This window comes from Schistocerca gregaria, chromosome X, assembly GCF_023897955.1.
Source record: "Schistocerca gregaria isolate iqSchGreg1 chromosome X, iqSchGreg1.2, whole genome shotgun sequence".
Classification (NCBI taxonomy): domain Eukaryota; kingdom Metazoa; phylum Arthropoda; class Insecta; order Orthoptera; family Acrididae; genus Schistocerca; species Schistocerca gregaria.
In genome coordinates this window covers 343,904,482-343,923,936 of record NC_064931.1, presented here as the reverse complement: position 1 = coordinate 343,923,936, position 19,455 = coordinate 343,904,482, and the positions used below count along the sequence as shown (strand labels likewise).

Below are 19,455 nucleotides of genomic sequence, written 5' to 3'. Positions count from 1 at the left end.
GATCAGGCTGGTCGAGCATGACATCTCTAACGTAACGTACTTTTCTCCTAACTTAGGGAAATTAAGTAAAAGTCGAACCGGTCAGCCACAAAAATGAATGTCACCAGAAGTTGAGCAGATAGGTGTTATGGGCTGCCTACAAAGCTATGTAGTTGCGGCAGATCTCGAAAGAGAGCGCTCTCATGCTTATCGGCGCAGAGACGGTGAGTCACTGGCTGTAGTATCCTTTGGTCCGGCGCAGTGAACGGTTTTGCATCTTGTGCCACAGCTGCTGGAGGGTGGGATCAGCAGGTGGTAAGTTGTTATGTTTTCTTTCCTATAGCTTACAGCTTGTTTATAAGAGTCGTTGATGTTTACGTAGGTCATGTTAAAGATCTGTTGTCAACTAACTGGACTTGCTACATAGTACTTGACCAGTAACTTTTAATTTCTTCACGATTTTTTGTAGATTGTTAGGTTAAATCTATTAATTTGATTTCTTTTAACGTAAGTTCGGCTTTCTTGCTGTTGTACTTCGTAGTTCGTATTAGTTTTCCAAGAGGCGTGTCAGTTTTAGGCGTCTGCTTACACGAGACAATTTTAGAAAAATGCATATCTGAAAGATGTAGCGTATCATATTTCTACGTTTTGATTGGTTTATACACAATTTAATTTAAACTGGTAGGGTCTCAGATCTTCGTAGCCTACACGCACCAATTTTTCCCTTTTTTTTGTTTTTGTTGCAATTTAGGGACCACTACCCTCTGAATAAAATTAGCATGCCAAAATATTCGTACATAAATCGTAATGAGACTCGAATTCTTCCATCAGATTTGTAAACACAGAGCTTAAACAGCAGCTACACGTTGAAGGCAGCGCTCTTATTGTATAGATTTAGTATAGAAGCTGCCAAATTATAGGCCTAAATACAGTTAGGTGAATCTCCCGAATCAAGTTATCGTAACAGATTTGCTAACACTGCTTTTGGTTGCTCATGATACCCACAGACATCGATTTTAGTAGTGAGACTGTAGATGCCGTATTTCTTGAACAATCTGTTTGCTCGCGTATGAACGCTCAACCGTTTCTGAAACGTCCTTGGGTAGTCACGTTTTAGGCATCTGACTATGTACAATACGTCCGCCCAGCGCATAATTTGTGACGGTACGCCTTAGAGGCGGCTCCCACGAAAAAAAGCAAAAAAGCGTTAAAATGATTTAAGACGTCGAAAGTAAAAAACCTCTTGGGTCGCAGTACGTTAAAAAAAATATCGAGCACTACGTCCGCCACTCTGGACGAAGTGACTTTTTGTGCAGCGAAGGTAGTTCCAGAGGTTATTCGTATAAAATTGGCGGTAGGAAAACTGACAAGGCTAGCAAAAACGAGTCAAGCTAGGACATACACCCTCGTCAGCGGAAATCGTTTTTGTGTATTCGGTTTTCATTTTGCGGAAGTCGTGTTCCGTGTAAGTGTAATGCAATCGATAACTGAAGTCTCACTCTCAATGTGATCTGTAAAGTCTTAGCATGGTGGAAACATTAGTTACCTGTAACTTAGCCCGTAAGCAGAAGCTTTAAAGATTCTGAAATAAAAAATTGTGTGTCCGTTGAAAATAAATAGTAGCCTAAGCTGAAGGAAAGTAGCTGTTGAAATCAGTATGGTACAATAGCGCTCAGTAATACAGTGAATCACGCAGGGGCGAGGCAGACATTTTAATAATTCTTTCGTGTACATCAGAATGCGTAGGATAAGATTATCCCCTTAAGAAGAGGGTTGTACATTTTTTTTCTTCCTCTCTCGGAAGGGGTCTCCGCCTCATTCGGGTTACAGTCGGTACATTAATAGCATTATTGTTATTAGTGTCATACAAGGCGTGCATAAAGTAAGTATATCTATGGAGTGAGTAGTTGCTATTGGAACACGACACTCGAGCTCTTCGAACAGCTTACGTTCCCGTGCGGGAAATCTCGGGTTCTGTTCGTCCTGCGACCTAGTGCCTTTCGTTGGTGCTATCACAATGATCCCTCTTGGAATTTTTAATATAGTATGGATTTTAAAAATAAAAATAACTAAAAGCCGAATTTAAATATCTTCTACGGCGCAGGCTAGGCATAACAACCGCAACTAATAAATAAGATTGCAGTCGTAATTCAGGCCAGTTGTCGAGCATACGCTTGTCCCGCGATCTAGTGAGACTGATGGTACGATCTCAAAGACTGGTCATTCTGCTGTAATCTCGCGATAAAAATTGGCCACTTTATTACCATACATTTCGTTTGTTTGGCATGTAATTCTTAATTGTCTTGTTTCGCCTGAATGTAGTCTTTTTTTTTTCAAACTAATTAAAACCTGGTAATTTTTTGTTCAAATATGTGAACAGGAATTGAATTGCTTTGTAAATAATAACGCTTCTAATAAACGAATGAAATATTGTACGGGTTCAGTCAAGCAATATTTTCTGGTGGATAACATTTTTGTCTTTGTTGCCGTTAAAATCCAGCATAAATGTTTCGATATCTATGCATGTCGACACTATGAGAACTCATATTGTTAATTTGCTCAAACATAATAGAAGTTTGTGCAGTGGTAGGATTTAATGCTATTTCCTCCACTGCTTCAATAAATCGTCAGTTATGCAGAGCTATAGCTTTCTTGCGTATCCCTTGCACTTGCGCCGCGCGTGTCATGTCACGCGATTGTTCGGACAAGCTCTACACTGTATTAAATGGAGCAGCGGCGTATCGGGAAGTCGCAACGTAACAAAGAAATGAAATATTGTAGACGTCTGATCAGATTGATACCAATTGGTCCAGTATTTCAAGTGATGTTTAAAATAGTCGCAGCAGTGAACACAAATCATAAACCTTGACTCTGTTTCAAACAGGCTACCATGATCGGGTAACGTACACAGAACCTCATTTACTGACTGTAGTTGACAGGAAACTTTACTATGAATACGGTGTGACAATTTTCTATGTAAAATCCATTTGCAATTTTCCAATGCAACACATTTAAGAAAGCAATTTTCTGCGCGCGCACTGTATGAACATGAAACAAGTGTGTTCCCAGGATCTGTTAATGCGGTGTGTGAGCGTCCGGGAGAGTGGGGAGGGAGAGGGAAGAAAGCAGGTACTTCTAAAACAAAAAGTGCGAGTGATTTGTATTTTAAAATTTTACTTATTTGACATTCTATAACTATACTCTGCAAGCACGTTTACGGTGCGTGTCGGAGGGCACTTTAGAAACTGTTCCCCTTTCCCATTCCGAATGACGGGAGGGAGGAATGACTGTTGGCAAAGCTCTATATGAGAGCTAATTTCTCTAATTTTCTCGTCGTGCTCATTTCGCGAGACGTATGTGAAAGAAAGAAATACGTTGTCTGACTCTCCTTGTGACGTACACTCCAGGAATTTCTAAAGTAAACGTATCAGTAATACACAATGCCTCCTGTAGTGTCTGCCACTGAAGTGCGTTGAGCATCTTTGTAACACTTTCGCGTCAAGTCCTGTGACTAAACGCGGTGCTATTCGTTGGATCTTCTCTATCTCAACACTGGTTAGCAACATGAGAAAATATATCGCGCATTGAAGGTACAAAGGTAGTAGAAAGAGCCATCTGCCACTTCCCGTGAAAACGATAATAACGGCGAACAGTAAAATAGTTTTCAGTATTCACTACAAAATGGTCTGCATCCACTTGATGCTAATGACTATTCATTACGTGTTCTGGCTTTCACCAAACTGACAGTGAGTGAAGGATCGGGAAGGGGATGCTGCCATTCCCTGACATTCGATGGTTGTGCACGACTTGAACAACCTTATCATTCTGTATCTTGTCCTAAATATTACATTCCTTCATGCACTATCTCCGAAACGCTACAATCGTCAGAGTAACTCCAGCATGCGCGACAGTTAACAGGAACTTTCTTGTTCTGTAGGACTCTTGATACAGATTCTACTCGTTAACGCTCTGCCCCATTACAGTTTTTCCCATTTATGTTTTAAGCGGATTTTGCGACGAATCTGGCAAGTTTGGATGTGAAGAGTCGAAACAGCACGCTTGAGCTGGAATTTTAACTTTCACTGTGTGTTAATCGAGAATTTATCCTCAAGTGGAAGGGAGAAGCTACTTGGTAATTATTTTGTGGCCTTTGGTCAGCACAGATAAGGTAAACTGAATGAAAGGGGGCGCTGATTACATTGCCGTTTAGCTCCCTAATCCAGGAATCATTATTGTAAAGAAAGGCCACTGCTACTGGAGATATGAACACAAAAAACATGTGAATGTAGACTTTCCCAGCTTTCCCCCCAGGGGGTCCACAACTTTTGTGGATACGTGCGTAGCGAGCACGGGACCCAAAGCTAATGTGGCCCTCCTTCCTTTCCAGGCTGCATACCTTCCTTTTCCGCATCCTTGCCCATCCCACGTCTTCCCCGTCTTCCCCCCCCCCCTCCGCCCCCCCCGTCAGCTCCACCTATTTCCTTCCCCTTCTCCCCCTCTGGGAGTATGTTTTGTGCCTTCGTCCGGAGTCGGACGCTCGAAAATATCACACATTCTTTGATTTCTCTGCTTGCAAGTCTTCATCCTTCCATTGTCCTTCTCCTTTCCTTTCCTCTTCTCTTTACCCTTTTCTCTGCTGCGGCGTTTGAGATCTCCCTTCTTTCCTTTTCCCCCCTTCTTTCCTTTCCCCCCCTTCTTTCCTTCCTTTCCCCCCCTTCTTTCCTTCCATTCCCCCCCTTCTTTCCTTCCATTCCCCCCCTTCTTTCCTTCCATTCCCCCCCCTTCTTTCCCCCCTTCCTTCCTTCCCCCCTGTGCGTGTCTGAAGGCTGACCCACGCATTTCCATGCATAGCCGGTGACGGGTAACGCATTATTCCTTGCTCCGGGTAGACAGGTAGGACCCGTACGTACCCCCTAGTAACGGCCAGGCCCAGGGAGGGGTGATTACCAGAGCTGATGCTCTCCAAAAGTGCCGATTAGTTCCGTCCGTTTCTCGGGAGGTGTGACCTGAGGTGTGAACAATCATCTAAGGCAGGAGTGCCCTCAGAGAGGGCTTCCCCACAAGTGAGGAGCACACCATCGGAGACGCCGGTAATCATGGGGGATACTTCCGCAGTGGTTTCCTCATCTCCTACTATGTCTGCTCACAAGTGTAATTTCAATCAGTCTCAGCCACAGACAGTTCTTCCATCTTTGCCACAGTTCCTTATTGTTTCTCAGTCTGACGAAGGTCACGACTTCACCATGGTCAACTCTTTCATTATTCAGGAAGGTGTCGACGCAATTGCAGGTCCTGTAAAGTCTTGTTCCAGATTACGAAATGACACCTTGTTGTTAGAAACAGTCAGTGCCCTCCAGGCACAAAAATTGCTGCGTACTTCACTGCTGCACACCTTCCCTGTGCGAGTGGAAGCGCACTGCACTTTAAATTCCTCATGTGGGGTCGTTTATACACGCTCCATCGATGGCATTCGGGAGGACGACGGTTCAATCCCGTCTCCAGCCATTCTGATTTAGGTTTTCCGTGATTTCCCTAAATCGTTTCAGGCAAATGCCGGGATGGTTCCTTTGAAAGGGCACAGCCGATTTCCTTCCCAATCCTTCCCTAACCCGAGCTTGCGCTCCGTCTCTAATGACCTCGTTGTCGACGGGACGTTAAACACTAACCACCACCACCACCACCACCACCACCACCACACGCTCCATCGATGGATTGTCCGATGAGGAAATTCAACATGCCCTGTCTGACCAGGGCGTAACGGCTATTCATAGAGTCATGAAAAGGGTTGACACGAACATCGTTCCAACCCGTACTGTCTTCTTGACAATTGACAGAGTCCAACTCCCATCGAACATAAAAGCGGGCTAAGAGATAATTTCCGTTTGCCCTTACATCCCAAACCCTACACGTTGCTATCGGCGTCAGTGGTTCAATCATACCAGCCAGTCCTGTTCCAATCCGGCCAAATGTTACATGTGGCAACGATGCCCATGAGGGTGCTTGTCTACCTCCATCCCCTCGTTGCATCAACTGTGTGGGTGACCACGCTGCTTCCTCTAGAGATTGTCCCATTTTTAAAGACAAAAAGCTCATTCAGGAAATCGGAGTGAAGGAAAAGCTCGAAAATTATTCGCCAGTCGAAACCCCACTGTGCCTCCAACAGGTAAATACATCACTGTCCTTGCCTCTCCTTGGCCAACAAAGGAGGTAGCCACGCAGACTTGTGATCTCACCTTTAGTGCCACAGTCGTCAGGTCGTCCAGCGCAAAGATCGCCCGTTCAACCTCCCCACTCTCGCTTGCTCACTCTATGGCTCACCCTTCATCGGGTTCTGCTAAATCTTGAGCCCAAAAGTCAGACACCTGGACCTTCAAAAATGAGCCGACTCGTTAAGATTTTTTATGTACCCCAACTTCACAACCATCGGTTCCTCCATCTAAACATCCTGTTTCCAAGAAGGCTAATCAGAAACCCAGTTCCTCTCCTTCTCTGCCATGGCGTATCTCATCTACAGCACCACCTGGCGGTAGCCGCCCGCGGCAGTCTCCTGTGTCGACGAGGCGCACTGCTGGCGGCCGATCAACCGGCCTATCACTGGTAGCAGGAGCTGCTCATGAACAACTTATGGATCAGGATCTCCTGCCTTCGGCTGAATGCTGTTCCACGCTGTCGGTCGCAAGCTCTGTGCAGTCGTTGAGTTTAGGGCAACCTTCGTCACATTCTTCCATTTTCTGTCCAACCTATGTCCATTATTCATTGGAATGCCGCGGCATTCGAGCCAATCGGGATGAATTGTCGATCCGCTTACAATCCTACTCGCTGATCATCTTCTGTCTTCAGGAAACAAAGCTGCGTCCCCACGACCGCCGCTCTTGAGCATATGCGTTCCTGCTCAGGTACGTCCATCGTCATCTGCAGTGACTCCCTGAGCAGCCTCCAGGCTATCGACCGTTGCTATACCTCTTCTCCTCTGGTATCCTTTATTCAGGAGTCTGTTTTTGCCATTACCCGCTCTGGTCGTTCGGTGGTCTTTGTTTGGACGCCAGGTCACGTTGGCATCCCGGGGAATGAACGTGTCGACAGGCTGGCCAAAGGGGCGGTCGACGCCCCCACTTTGGCGATCGGCCTCCCGGCTCGTGATTTGCAGCTGGCGTTGCGCCGTAAGGTGCTTCAGATGTGGCGTGACGAGTGGCGTAGCCTGACTTCTCCGAATAAACTGCGGGCTGTTAAGGAGACGACCGATGTGTGGCAGTCCTCCCTGCGGGCTTCTCGCAGGGACTCTGTCATCCTGTGTCGGCTCCGCATCGGCCATACCTACCTGACGCACGGACATCTTTTGCGTCAGGAGGATCCACCCCCCCCCCCCCCTCTGTGTCAGTGTGGGTCCCGGTTGACGGTCGCCCACATTTTGTTGGAGTGTCCCCGCCTGCGCATCCTCCGGCAGACTTTTAATCTCCCGGGCACGTTGCCTTTGGTTTTATGCGATGATGCCTCCATGGCTGACGACGTTTTAAATTTTATCCGTGGTTGTCCTTTTTATGGTTCCATTTAGGGGGGACCTGTCCCTTTCCCTTTCTGTGTATCTTGTCCTCGAGTGTCTCATTGGTTGCAGATTTTAATGTGTGTATTCGGATGGTTGACTCTTTCCCAATTTTTGTTCCCATGGTCAGTCAACCAGTCTCCGACCCTCTTATTTTCTTCCGTTTCTTTCTGTCCAGTGTTCGTCTGTACTCTTCTTGTCTCTAGTGTTCGCTGACACATTGGTGTTCTTTCAGTGACTGGGGGGAGGGGCGTCTCCTCCCCCCTTGGGGTTTTACCTGTTCTGTAAATTTTGTTTCGCCGGTTTTTTTGGAATGGGGGACTGATGACCTTAGCTGTTTAGTCCCCCTTAAACATCCCAACAACAACAACAACCCACGACCGCTTTGTTTTCCCCCATTTTCAGTCAGTTCGATTTGATCTCCCCTCTGTTGAAGGCACTCCAGCACATGGAGGACTCATGATTCTTCTCCATGGTACTGTCCATTATCACCCAATCCCCTTAAACACTGCCTTCCAAGCTGTAGCTGTCAGTCTTTCCCTTTCTGGATACGCCTCTCTTTGTACTGTATACATTTGATCGTCCACACCAATGGCACGAGCTGATCTTCATCTTCTTGGTCAACTTCCACCCTACTATTTGCTGGTTGGGGACTTCAATGCCCACCATCCGCTTTGGGGATCTCCACATCCTTGTCCGCATGGCTCACTATTGATAGACGTCTCCCACCAAGCGGATCTTGTTTGCCTCAACACTGGGTACCCTACATATTTTCTGCCTCCACGACAAATTTCTCTCATTTGGCCTTTCGGTCGGTACTGTTACGCTAGCTCGGCGCTTCGAATGGTTCGCTCTTGCTGATACATACTCCAGTGGCCACTTTCCATGTGTCCTTCGATTGCAGCCACAACTGCCCTATACGCGCCTGCTACACTGGAAGTTTGCCCAAGACGATTGGACACTTTTTTCGTCTTTAGCGACATTCGATGACCGTCACTTTCCTAGCGTCGACGATGAGGTCACTCATATTACAGACGTTATTCTTACAGCTGCGGAACGTTCAATACCTCGCACCTCCGAATTGCCCCGGCGCTCCCCAGTTCCTTGGTGGGACGAGGCATGCCGTAACGCCATACGTGAGCGGCGACGTGTTCTTGGAGTTTTCAGACACCATCCTACTTTCGCCAACTGTATCCGATATAAGCAGTTCAGTGCGCGATGCCGTCGCGTCATTTGCGATAGCAAGAAGGCAAGCTGCGACTTCTTTACTAGCTCATTTTTAACACCTTCACCCCCTCCCCGGAAGTTTGGAGTCGAATTGGACGGTTATCTGGTGCGCCTAGTTTCTCCTCGGTCTCTGGGCTCACTTGTCGCGCATGATACATTAGTGGACCCCGTCGCAATTTTTAAGTCATTGGGTCAACACTTTGCTGAGATTTCGAGCTCTTCAAATTACCGGCCAGCGTTTCTGCCGAAGAACCGTGCAGCGGAAGTGCAACCTCTTTATTTCTTCTCTCAAAATCGCGAAAGCTACAATACTGTTTTCTCCATGCGGGAACTCCAACATGCTCTCTCTTCTTTTCGCTCCTCCGCCCCAGGACCGGATGGTATCCACATCCAAATGTTGCTGCATTTATCATACCATAGTCTGCGCTACCTCCTTCGCCTTTGTAATCGAATTTGGACCGACAGTGCTTTCCCCAGACGATGGCGGGACGCTATTGTCGATCTTGTTCCGAAACCTGGAAAGGACAAACATCTCCCCTCTAGCTATCGCCCCATTTCTCTCACGTGTAGTGTATGTAAGGTTTTGGAGCGTATGGTGAATTGCCATTTAGCTTGGTGTTTGGAGTCCCACAGTCTTTTAACACCTGCCCAATGCGGTTTCCGAAAACATCGTTCTGCAGTTGACCATCTTGTTGCTCTCTCCAGTTATATCATGAACAATTTTCTCCGGAAACGCCAAACAGTAGCAATATTTTTTGATCTGGAGAGAGCATACGATACCTGTTCGAGGACAGGCATCCTCTGCACACTGTTCTCTTGGGGCTTTCGAGGTCGGCTGCCCCTTTTCCTTCGCGAATTTATGGCAGAGTGCACATTTAGAGTGCGGGTGAACACTTCTCTCTCCCTTAGTTTCTTCCAAGAAAACGGGGTACCCCAGGGCTCCGTGCTAAGTGTTGTCCTGTTTGCCATTGCCATAAATCCTATTATGGATTGTCTACTTCCTGATGTCTCGGGCTCCCTCTTTGTGGACGATTTTGCTATTTACTACAGCTCTCAACGGACCAGCCTACTTGAACGACGTCTTCAAGGATGTCTCGATCGCCTCCACTCTTGGAGCATCGAAACATGCTTCCACTTTTCTCCCAGTAACACCGTTTGTGTTAATTTTTGGCGTTGTACGGACTTTCTTCCACCTTCCTTATATCTAGGACCTGTCAACCTTCCGTTTTCGGACGTCTCTAAATTCTTGGGTCTTATGTTTGACAGAAAACTGTGCTGGTCCTCCCAAGTTTACTATCTTTCGGCTCGCTGGCTGCGATCCCTCCGTGTCCTGAATGGTACCTCCTGGGGAGCGGACAGAGTGGTCCTTTCTCCGCCTCTATCGCGCCTTAGTGCGCTCGAAATTGGACTATGGATGCACAGTTTACTCCTCTGCTCGGCCGTCTATTCTTCGGCGTCTCGACTCTATCCACAACCGTGGATTACTTTTAGTGTCTGGAGCTTTTTACACAAGACCTGTGGAAAGCATTTATGGTGAGACTGCTGAACCTCGGCGAGCTGTCCTTCTGAGTCGTTATGCTAGCCATCTGTCTTCCATGCCTGCTAATCCAGCCCATGACATTTTTGTCGACGCCTCCTTGGATTTAGGGTATGCTGGCCGCCCTTCCTCCCTACTACCACCGGGAGTCCGCTTCCGTCAACTGCTCCATTCTATTTCCTTCCGCTTTCCTAAAACTTTCTTGACAACTTGGGGTACAGCACCACGTTGTCTCCGTCCCCGGACCTGCCTGTTCCGTGACCTTTGTCAGTTTCCCAAGGATGGTACTCCTTCTCTTCCTTATCGTCGAGCATTTGCTGCTCTATGTGCACAAATGAAGGAAGCCACATTTATTTACACTGATGGCTCAAAAACATCGTTTGGTGGAGGGTGTGCTGCCTATATTGTTGGCGACACCCCAAATATATTTCAGCTTCCAGACCAGTGCTCGATTTATACTGCGGAGATTTACGCTGTTCTCCAGGCTGTCCAATAAATCCGTCGCCATCATCTGATACAGTATGTCATCTGTTCAGATTCTCTCAGCTCTCTCCTCAGTCTCGAAGGTCTCTACCCTGCCCACCCTCTGGTCCACCGGATTCAGGACTGCCTCCACTTGCTCCACTTGTGGCGAGGAGGGTGGGGGGGGGGGGGGGGGCCGTCTCTGTGGCGTTCATCTGGATCCCAGGACACGTTGGTATCTGTGGAAATTGGGCGGCCGATATAACGGCCAAGGCTGCAGTCTCTCTTCTTCAGCCAGCTATTCGCATGATTCCCTTCGCCGATCTATGGAGTGTTTTATGTCATGTTGCTATTTGACGGCACGCACATTGGTCGACACTTCCAAATAACAAATTGCGGGACGTGAAAGCTCTTCCCTGTGCTTGGACACTCTTCCTCCCGAACGCGTCGTCGGGAGGAGGTAATTTTAACTAGACTCCGGATAGGGCAGTGTCTTTTTAGCCATCGACATCTTTTAAGTGGCGATCCTCCACCACTCTGTCGCCACTGCTCCCAGCTGTGGACGGTAAGACATCTTTTGCTCGAGTGCCCCTATTTTACTCCCTTACGCGCCCGTCTACAGCTGTCTTCCATTATAGCAGATGACATGCGCTCAGCCGATCGCGTTCTCGAGTGAGATGACGTCAGTCATTTGAAGCTGTTTTTGGGGATAACCAACCCCCTTTTATAGTGGTTTTTTAAGCTTTCCTTCTGTCCTTAGTTTCTCCAATTTTTTGAGTTTCGTCCCCATTGCTGCTGGTTTCCAGTTTCGTTTTTTTACCTTTTCATAAGTCACAGACCGGGCGCTAATGACCGTAGCAGTTTTGCGCCCTAAAACCATAACAAAAAAAATTCCCAGATTTAAGAGATAATGATTTGGCTAAGTTGATAGTGACAAACATAGAAACATCGCCTAATGTAAACGCAGACGCCAGAGTGGAAGCCCGAGATGATTTTGTCAGCGGTACGGAAACGTTGGGACTAAATTCGTGCTAGGTGGTGGCAACTCTTAAGTTGTTGCAAAACCAATCTCATTCTTGGCGCTGAAGAATATTTGTCTTCATCATATTCTACAAAGGTTGTTTCTCGCTGCAATCTATGTCAGTTGATACTCCCGCCCCCCCCCCCCCCCCCCCCCTTGTATTAGAGTATTAGAACACAGACTGGAAAAGTGACATTTTAGAGACAGAAGTAAATGAAGAAAGTATACAGTTTCAAAACCAAACGCATTTTTCGATATTTTACAAACTTCTTTCTGTTTCCAGTGATTTCTCTGAAGGTGAACATTTGAAACACACCCAATACAGACCAGCTGCATTCTGAAATGTTAACATTCAGTAGATGTGTTAATGGACTGAGATCCGCCTCGATTGCGAAAAAACACCTAGTGTTTACCTAGGTTTCGGTGTAGATAACTACACCTTCTACAGAACAATAAACTCAAAAGTGTCTATAAAGACCTTTGTCAATAATTAAAAGCTCAGAATAGCTATATATTTATAAAAGAAAAAGATGACACATAAAAGTACATGTGAACAAAGTCAAAAGAATAACTTAACTTAATGGTGTACACTCCACCTCACATCAGCATGTGTTCGATGGGCCGTGTCCCGTCGCAAACTGCGGCAACCAAACGGTCGCTCGCTTACCAGCTAGACACGCTATCTATGCACATGCGCAAGAAATAGGAAGTTACTTAATGCGCATGTGCATAAAAATACGAGAAAGCCCGTATATTCCCAAACGTGGATCAACGTATACCAAAATTAAAATGGACATAACCCGAGACGAGCTAAATACAAGATAAAACCTAAAGATCAGCACACAGGGTTACTGTATCTCGGAAGAGTAACATACGTGATTGCTGATTATGACAAAAAAAAATATTTTTTTTTTAGAAGCTGTATGAAAAGTCAGTAGTTAGTCAAATGAGGGAGGGGGGGGGGTTGAGGGGACGTAGTCTAAAGACGTCGTGGAGATAAGGATATAGGGATAAAACGTGAGATGTTCACCGGGCTAAAACCACCTACATCGTAAAAAGAATAAAAAGATAAAAAGAAGATGAACAGCTTGGCCAACCGCGCTCGCCATATCATCAAAACTACGAGTGAAAAGAACGAAGTAACGGCGCAAAACCATCAAAAAAATTTTTATTTCTTAGTAGGAGTTGGTCATTGAGGGTATTGTCTCTATCATGTTGCAGATGCTTAAAGATCTGCATTTCTTCTAAGATATCTAATTTTAAGCCCTTGACCTCAGCATGAAGTAGCTCAATGTTAACTGGAGGGCTCGGCGCATGAGCCGCTTGCACAAGATGTTCCGCATAAGTAGAGCCTTTAGTACCGTCACCGCTTCGCGTAGGAATATGCTCTTTATATCTGAGACCCAGAGCTCGCCCTGTTTGCCCGATGTAAAATTTTGGACAATCCCCGCATGTAATTTTATATACTCCTGATTTGGAAAGTTTATCGCTCTTACTCTGCAAGGAGTGAATTAAATTCCTATGTAGACTGTTGTTAGTAGAATAGGCGATTCTGAAATTATGGGCTCTGAGTAAACGCCCCAATTTGTAACTTATATTGCCTATGTAAGGGATAGATATTGTTGCCACCTGTTTGTCATCTACCGCATCCCCTAGGGTGGAAGGCGTAATATTTTTTCCATTTACTTTCTTATTATACATCTGTCTTACCAACTGAGGTCTATAGCCATTATTTATAGCAATATTCTCAAGTGTGACAAGTTCAGCTTCTACCGCATCTGGTGCAAGAGGGATAGCTGTAACTCTATGAATACTAGAATGAAAAAAGGCCATCTTATGGGCGTACGGATGGGCCGAGTCTGCAGGTATAATATTGTCGGAAAACGTGTTTTTCCGAAAAATACTAAATTCATTGTGGTTGTCAACTACTGTTAATGTGAGGTCCAGAAAATTTAAGGACCTAGTATCGGATTCTCGCTCAATTGTAAAACTGACGTTAGGGTGAAGCTCATTAAAAATCGAAAAAATACGATCTACGTCACTTCGAGAACCATCAATGATTAGTAAAATGTCATCAACATATCTCTTGTAAAATTTTATTCTCCTAAGAATCTCTCTGTCGTTGGCAAAAAAACTGGACTAAGTAGTTCATAAAAATTTCTGATAAAATCCCAGCTAGGGGGCTTCCCATAGCCAAACCTGCTGGTTGTAAGTAAAATCTCCCATTAAATGTGAAGTAGTTGTGTTTCAAACCGATGTGCATAGATAGCGTGTCTAGCTGGTAAGCGAGCGACCGTTTGGTTGCCGCAGTTTGCGACGGGACACGGCCCATCGAACACATGCTGATGTGAGGTGGAGTGTACACCATTAAGTTAAGTTATTCTTTTGACTTTGTTCACATGTACTTTTATGTGTCATCTTTTTCTTTTATAAATATATAGCTATTCTGAGCTTTTAATTATTGACAAAGGTCTTTATAGACACTTTTGAGTTTATTGTTCTGTAGAAGGTGTAGTTATCTACACCGAAACCTAGGTAAACACTAGGTGTTTTTTCGCAATCGAGGCGGATCTCAGTCCATTAATATATTAACAAACGATTGCTGACGCGCTGCAATGTTGAAGGTTCTTAAATTCAGTAGATGCTTAAAAAGCATTAAATTAGTAACTCTGGATGGGAAGTTCTTTTCCACCAACATACTCCAACTTTTTAAGCTTCAGAAGAGCGCTGTTCAGTATCATAATGTACGAAAAAAACGGGGCTATTGTACGGTTATGTGGGGAAGGATGACTCTAACTTCATCATTAACAGCTCCGTTGATTTTAAAGATCAAGAACAGTTCTCCTTTTTCTATCACAACTGAAGTAGTATGGTGTTAAATATTGTTTTTCATGTATGCTGTAAACTAAAAATTAAATGAACCTTAACTATGTAAAGTTGTAGGCTGTTCATGTGAGAAGAAAAGTTTCCGATTTTGTGTTGTTTCACTAGCTCATGTACCGTAATAGCCTGCCCCTCAAAGGGACGTTGTACGTCATTCATAGTTACTGGTAATCGCACTCCATTAACAGCAGCATGCTCCATCTTGGAGTCGCTGTATCCTTGTAACTATAGACAGGCAATCTGTGTGTAAGTTACATGGCAGGTAAACCAGTATGGCATTATTAGGGCAGACGGAAATTTGTAACTCAAGCTAACAATGAATTTACCACAGTCAGACAGTACATTTCGAACCCAGTGCGCTGCTTGCACTGTCGTCATTACAACCCCACTCGAACGTATCACTGGCATCTGGATCACGGCTCGAATTAATCAGAAGGTGCCACTTCGTATACACTGGTGCACTCCGCAAGGCTTAATGTACTTGTTCATTTCGCGAGATGTTGATGGCAAGAAATAAATAGTTTCGTGACTTTTGTTAACAAGCGTGCTTGTTCAAGCGTTTCCTGAAAGCATGCACAAATTCGTGACCTCTGTATTGTTAAAGCATGCTTGTGCACTCGACTCCACTGGTTCCGGCAAAAATCGCATTCAGAGACCGGTACAGCATTTATGCGAATGAAATGCAACATACCATATTTCCGGAGTACGCTAAGAATTCGTGAAATAAGAATTACTACTTTAACTTCCACACAAGAATGGTCCTGCCTGCATTCTACACCAACTCCAAGAATACAAAAACGCATTTCTGAAATTAAAATATTATTTATTAACTTCACGGACTCTTAACAGAGAAATTTGCCATTGGCGTCACCATAGCTACAAGGTCAAGTTGTATTCTTTATACAGAAAGGGGTTGAGTTTTGGGTCATTTGTGATTGCAATTACGGTTGTTGCTGATGCCGGTATAAATGGTGATACTTTCCAAAGCCTAACAGAAGGATGGAGATGATCGAAACATGATTACTGAGTCTACACAGCAGTAGCACTAACATTTCTTCATATTACTGAAAATGTTGTTAGAGGAGGCTACTCGCGAAGACAGATTTCGAAGTGCTTTGACACACTGATTAAGGACCTCTCAAAGCACCCAGGAGGTTAGTCACTCTTCAGCTAGTTCATGCTTGGCTACCACGGGGCCCCAGCCATTACAGCTTCGTTTGCCTCCCGTGCTGCATGTCTATCCTCCTGCTATTCTTTTCCCTCCGTTGGGGAACATCTCTGGGATGTTCTGAATATTCAGTAGCCGATATCAGAACAGTCTCTTCATTGCTGATCCTTCCTTTTTCTTTTCTTCGTTCTCCTTCTGCTATTCTTCCTCAGATTCCCGTTTTCCTTCTTCCTCGTGGTGCACTCCTGAGGGCCGGCCCATGGGTCTGATGCGTAACAGGTGACTGGGTAACGCGTAATTCCCAGCGCCAGGGCGCCAGGTAGGGTTCGCACGTACATCCTGGTACAGGCCAGGCCCAGAGAGCGGTGATTGCCTCAGCTGCTACCTTCCCAAATAGCCAATTGGTCCCTGTGTCAGGTGTTCGGGAGGTGTGAGCACTCGTCTAAGGTGGGTGCGCCTCCTTCTGAGGTCGGAGGGGGAGGGGGGATTTTCTCGCAATGAGCAAATCATCTTCACGTCCAACGGTTACGAAACGTAAACGGAATCACGCAAACGATTCAAAAACCCTCCTAGCTGCACCATAGTTCCTCGTGGTTTCACGTGCTGAAGACTGTCAGTCCTTTGCTACAGGAAATCTGTTAATTATTCGGGAAAGGTATTGATGCAGTTGCTGACCCTGTTAAATCCTGCTTTCATTTATGCAATGGCATTCTAGTTTTGGATACTACTTCAGCTTCTCAAGCGCAACAGTTGCTTGCAGCTTCTCTCCTCTATGGCTATCCTGTTCGTGTCAAGGACGATCGAATGCTGAGTTTTCCTGTGGTGTTATTTACACATGGTCTGAACGAGGTAGAAATCAAAACTTAGCTGTCGGCTCAGTGTATCATTGAGTGATGAAAAAGTAGTTGCCTCCTTCGCCCCGCCCCTCACACACACACACACACACACACACACACACACACACACACACACACTCTTGATAGAGTGGTTTTTCTGTGAAAGAACAAAACAGGCTATGAAGCTGTCATAGTGCAACTGTACATTCTGAACTCAATGCGCTGCTACCAGTGTCATCTTTACAACCGCACTCGAATGTTCTGTCGACACCCAGCTAAATGTGTAACATGTTGTAGGGATGATCATGTGGGCGATTGTCCGCCTCTTCTTCCCCCTCCCCCCCGCCCCCCGCTGAATGAACTGCAATGGTGCCATGCCGCCGCCTCCCACGATTGTCCCATGTATCTTGATGATCAGGCTGTGCAGGAGATCCAGGCGAAGGAAAAAGTGCCTTACTCAGTCGCTCACAAGATGTTGGCAAGCTTCTACTATCCACACTTCGAGTACTATGCTTCTTATATCTCGCTCTGTGAGCGATATGGGCCACACAGACATGCGACCTCAAATTGAGCACTGCGGTTGTGAAATCACCCGTTGTCATGGTAGCATCCCCATCTCCTCCTCCAGCTGTATAACAGGCCACCAAGCTTTCGCCTCACGAGGCAAAGTCACCTGCTAAACTACTGGCGAGCACGAAGACTTCTTGTGTCCCTCCAGCCAACAAACATTTGAGTCTTCCTCTGACCAAACGGGAAGGCTCAAGGAAATCAAACAAAGGCAAATGGTCTTCTCCTTTACTGGCTTGGAGATCGTCTTTAATGGTGTCGCCACATTATACTCTCGCGTGGCCAACCTGTGTGTGGCTGGTGTGCACCACCAAACATTTTTCTGCCCTGGACGCAGCAGATCGACAGGGAGGAAAATGCCGTGCATCTCGTGGAGCAGGATCCTCCCCCCTCCCCCACCCCCCATGCAGTTCCAGGGGTTAGAATAAGCCTGAGGCATTCCTGCATGTCTTATGAGGCGACTAAAAGGACTTTCACAGGTCTCAGCCTTACGTGAAGGTCCCCTGTAGGGTCCATTCTTCAAAATTTTCCCAAAGAGCGAATCAATTTGGGAAGGGTTCCTTACATGGTGCATCACATCCATCGTGCATTGAGATCTACAGCCCACTTTTTCGTAGTTGCATTGCAGTCCTGCCCATTCTCCATCTCTTGGCTGAGGACACCTTCTTGTGTGCATTTTCCACCATGCCCTATGCAGTGTCGATTTCTTTGTCGACGATAACCATGGACTTCTGTGCACCTGATATCCAGCACGTTAGCCAGTCGATTGTGGTGGGGGCGCCATGTACCCTGTTGGTTGTAGCCTCCTGATCACACAGGGATGGCTCTGCTTATGTCTGTGCCGTTAACTCCCCACGTATGCCAAAGGGTAGGTGCCCATCACCCTGGGGCATCAGGACTCCTGGCAATGACTGTCCTGCCAGGTGGTCTTTGCTGCGGCTGGGTGGCGCCTGTGCAGAGGGTCCCTGGTCAGAGTGGGTGGCATCAGGGCGGGTGACAGGCGATGAAGCGTAGTCGATCATATCTTGCTGGTGGTGAAACACCAGCAGTCTCTAAGCGATCACAAGCTCAATTCAATGCACAGACGTACGACCCCAAATCGTTCCCCTCTCTGGCCACACCGTGAGAGGAACGTCAGGTTAAGGATGGCGGCAGATCGTAGTCACCCCAGTACCTTGTATGTTCGAGAGCTGGTGGGGAATCTTTCATGACAATGAAGCCCCAGTTTTTTATTGAGCATTTAGAGGACAAGTTTGTGGAGGTGGAGGGCTTGTCCAAAGTGAGATCTGGGTCATTGTTAATCAAGAGCATCCTCTTCCCAGTTACGAAGGTTACTTGCTTGTGACAAGCTGGGGGATGCTTTTGTAACCATCGCACCCCATATATGGTCCAGGGTATCATGTTTCACAGAGACCTTCTTTTGCAGTCTGACAGTGAGCTGTGCGCCAATTTAGAGTGGCGAAGTCTGGCATGTCCACCGGAGTCTGAAGGATAATCAGGTTGACACCGGTGCCTTCAATTTGGCCTTTGAGGGTGATACTTTGCCCAAGAAGGTCAAGGTGATGGTCTACCGGTGTGATGTAAAGCCCTATATCCCTCCCCTGATTCGGTGCTTTAAGTGCTGGAAGTTTGGCCATATATCTTCCTGCTGTACTTCCAGCCTCACATATCGATATTGCGGACGCCCATCACATCACAATACTGCATGTGCCCCGACTCCAATCTGTGTCAACTGTGGAGAACACCATTCACCTTGTTCGTCTGACTGCAGGGTTCTACAGAAAGAAAAGAAAATCAGGGAGTACAAGGTCCTGGACCGACTGACCTACACTGAGGCTAAGAGAGAATTTGAACACCTGCAGCCTGTGAATATGACAGCTTATGCCGCCGCTACAACAGTTCTGGGCACTGTCCGCTTTGCCAACCCAGGTCACCTCTCAGAGCTGGAAAACTGCACCTGCCCCCTTTGTGGTCGAGGGGCATTTTCATCACTGTTGTTCCTGCACCACTTACTTCAGGAGCAACACCCCCCCCCCCCCCCACACCATCGGCGACATCTGTCCCCATATATAAGCTGGAGAAGCGTAAGTCGTCTTTGGTTTCTCTCACTAGGAAGAGGTCCCTAGGGTCACTCCCTTCCCAGGTTTCTTCTAGTGGGAAAGACTACACCCGCCAGTGGTTGCAAAGCCTAAAAGCAGCTGGTTGTAGGGCTTCACGCTCATCCTCAGTCCCGGA

At 46.3% G+C, this 19,455-nt stretch overlaps 1 protein-coding gene across 1 annotated transcript in view; it reads left to right on the top strand.

Annotated features, from left to right (window-relative positions):
- The first annotated feature begins 216 nt into the window (after positions 1–216).
- The window catches only part of LOC126298271 (uncharacterized), a 325,333-nt gene continuing 306,094 nt past the window's right edge, over positions 217–19,455 (top strand). The window contains exon 1 of the mRNA XM_049989571.1: positions 217–294. The gene's annotated coding sequence lies outside the window, so the exon portion shown is untranslated. The remainder of the gene's footprint in view (positions 295–19,455) is intronic.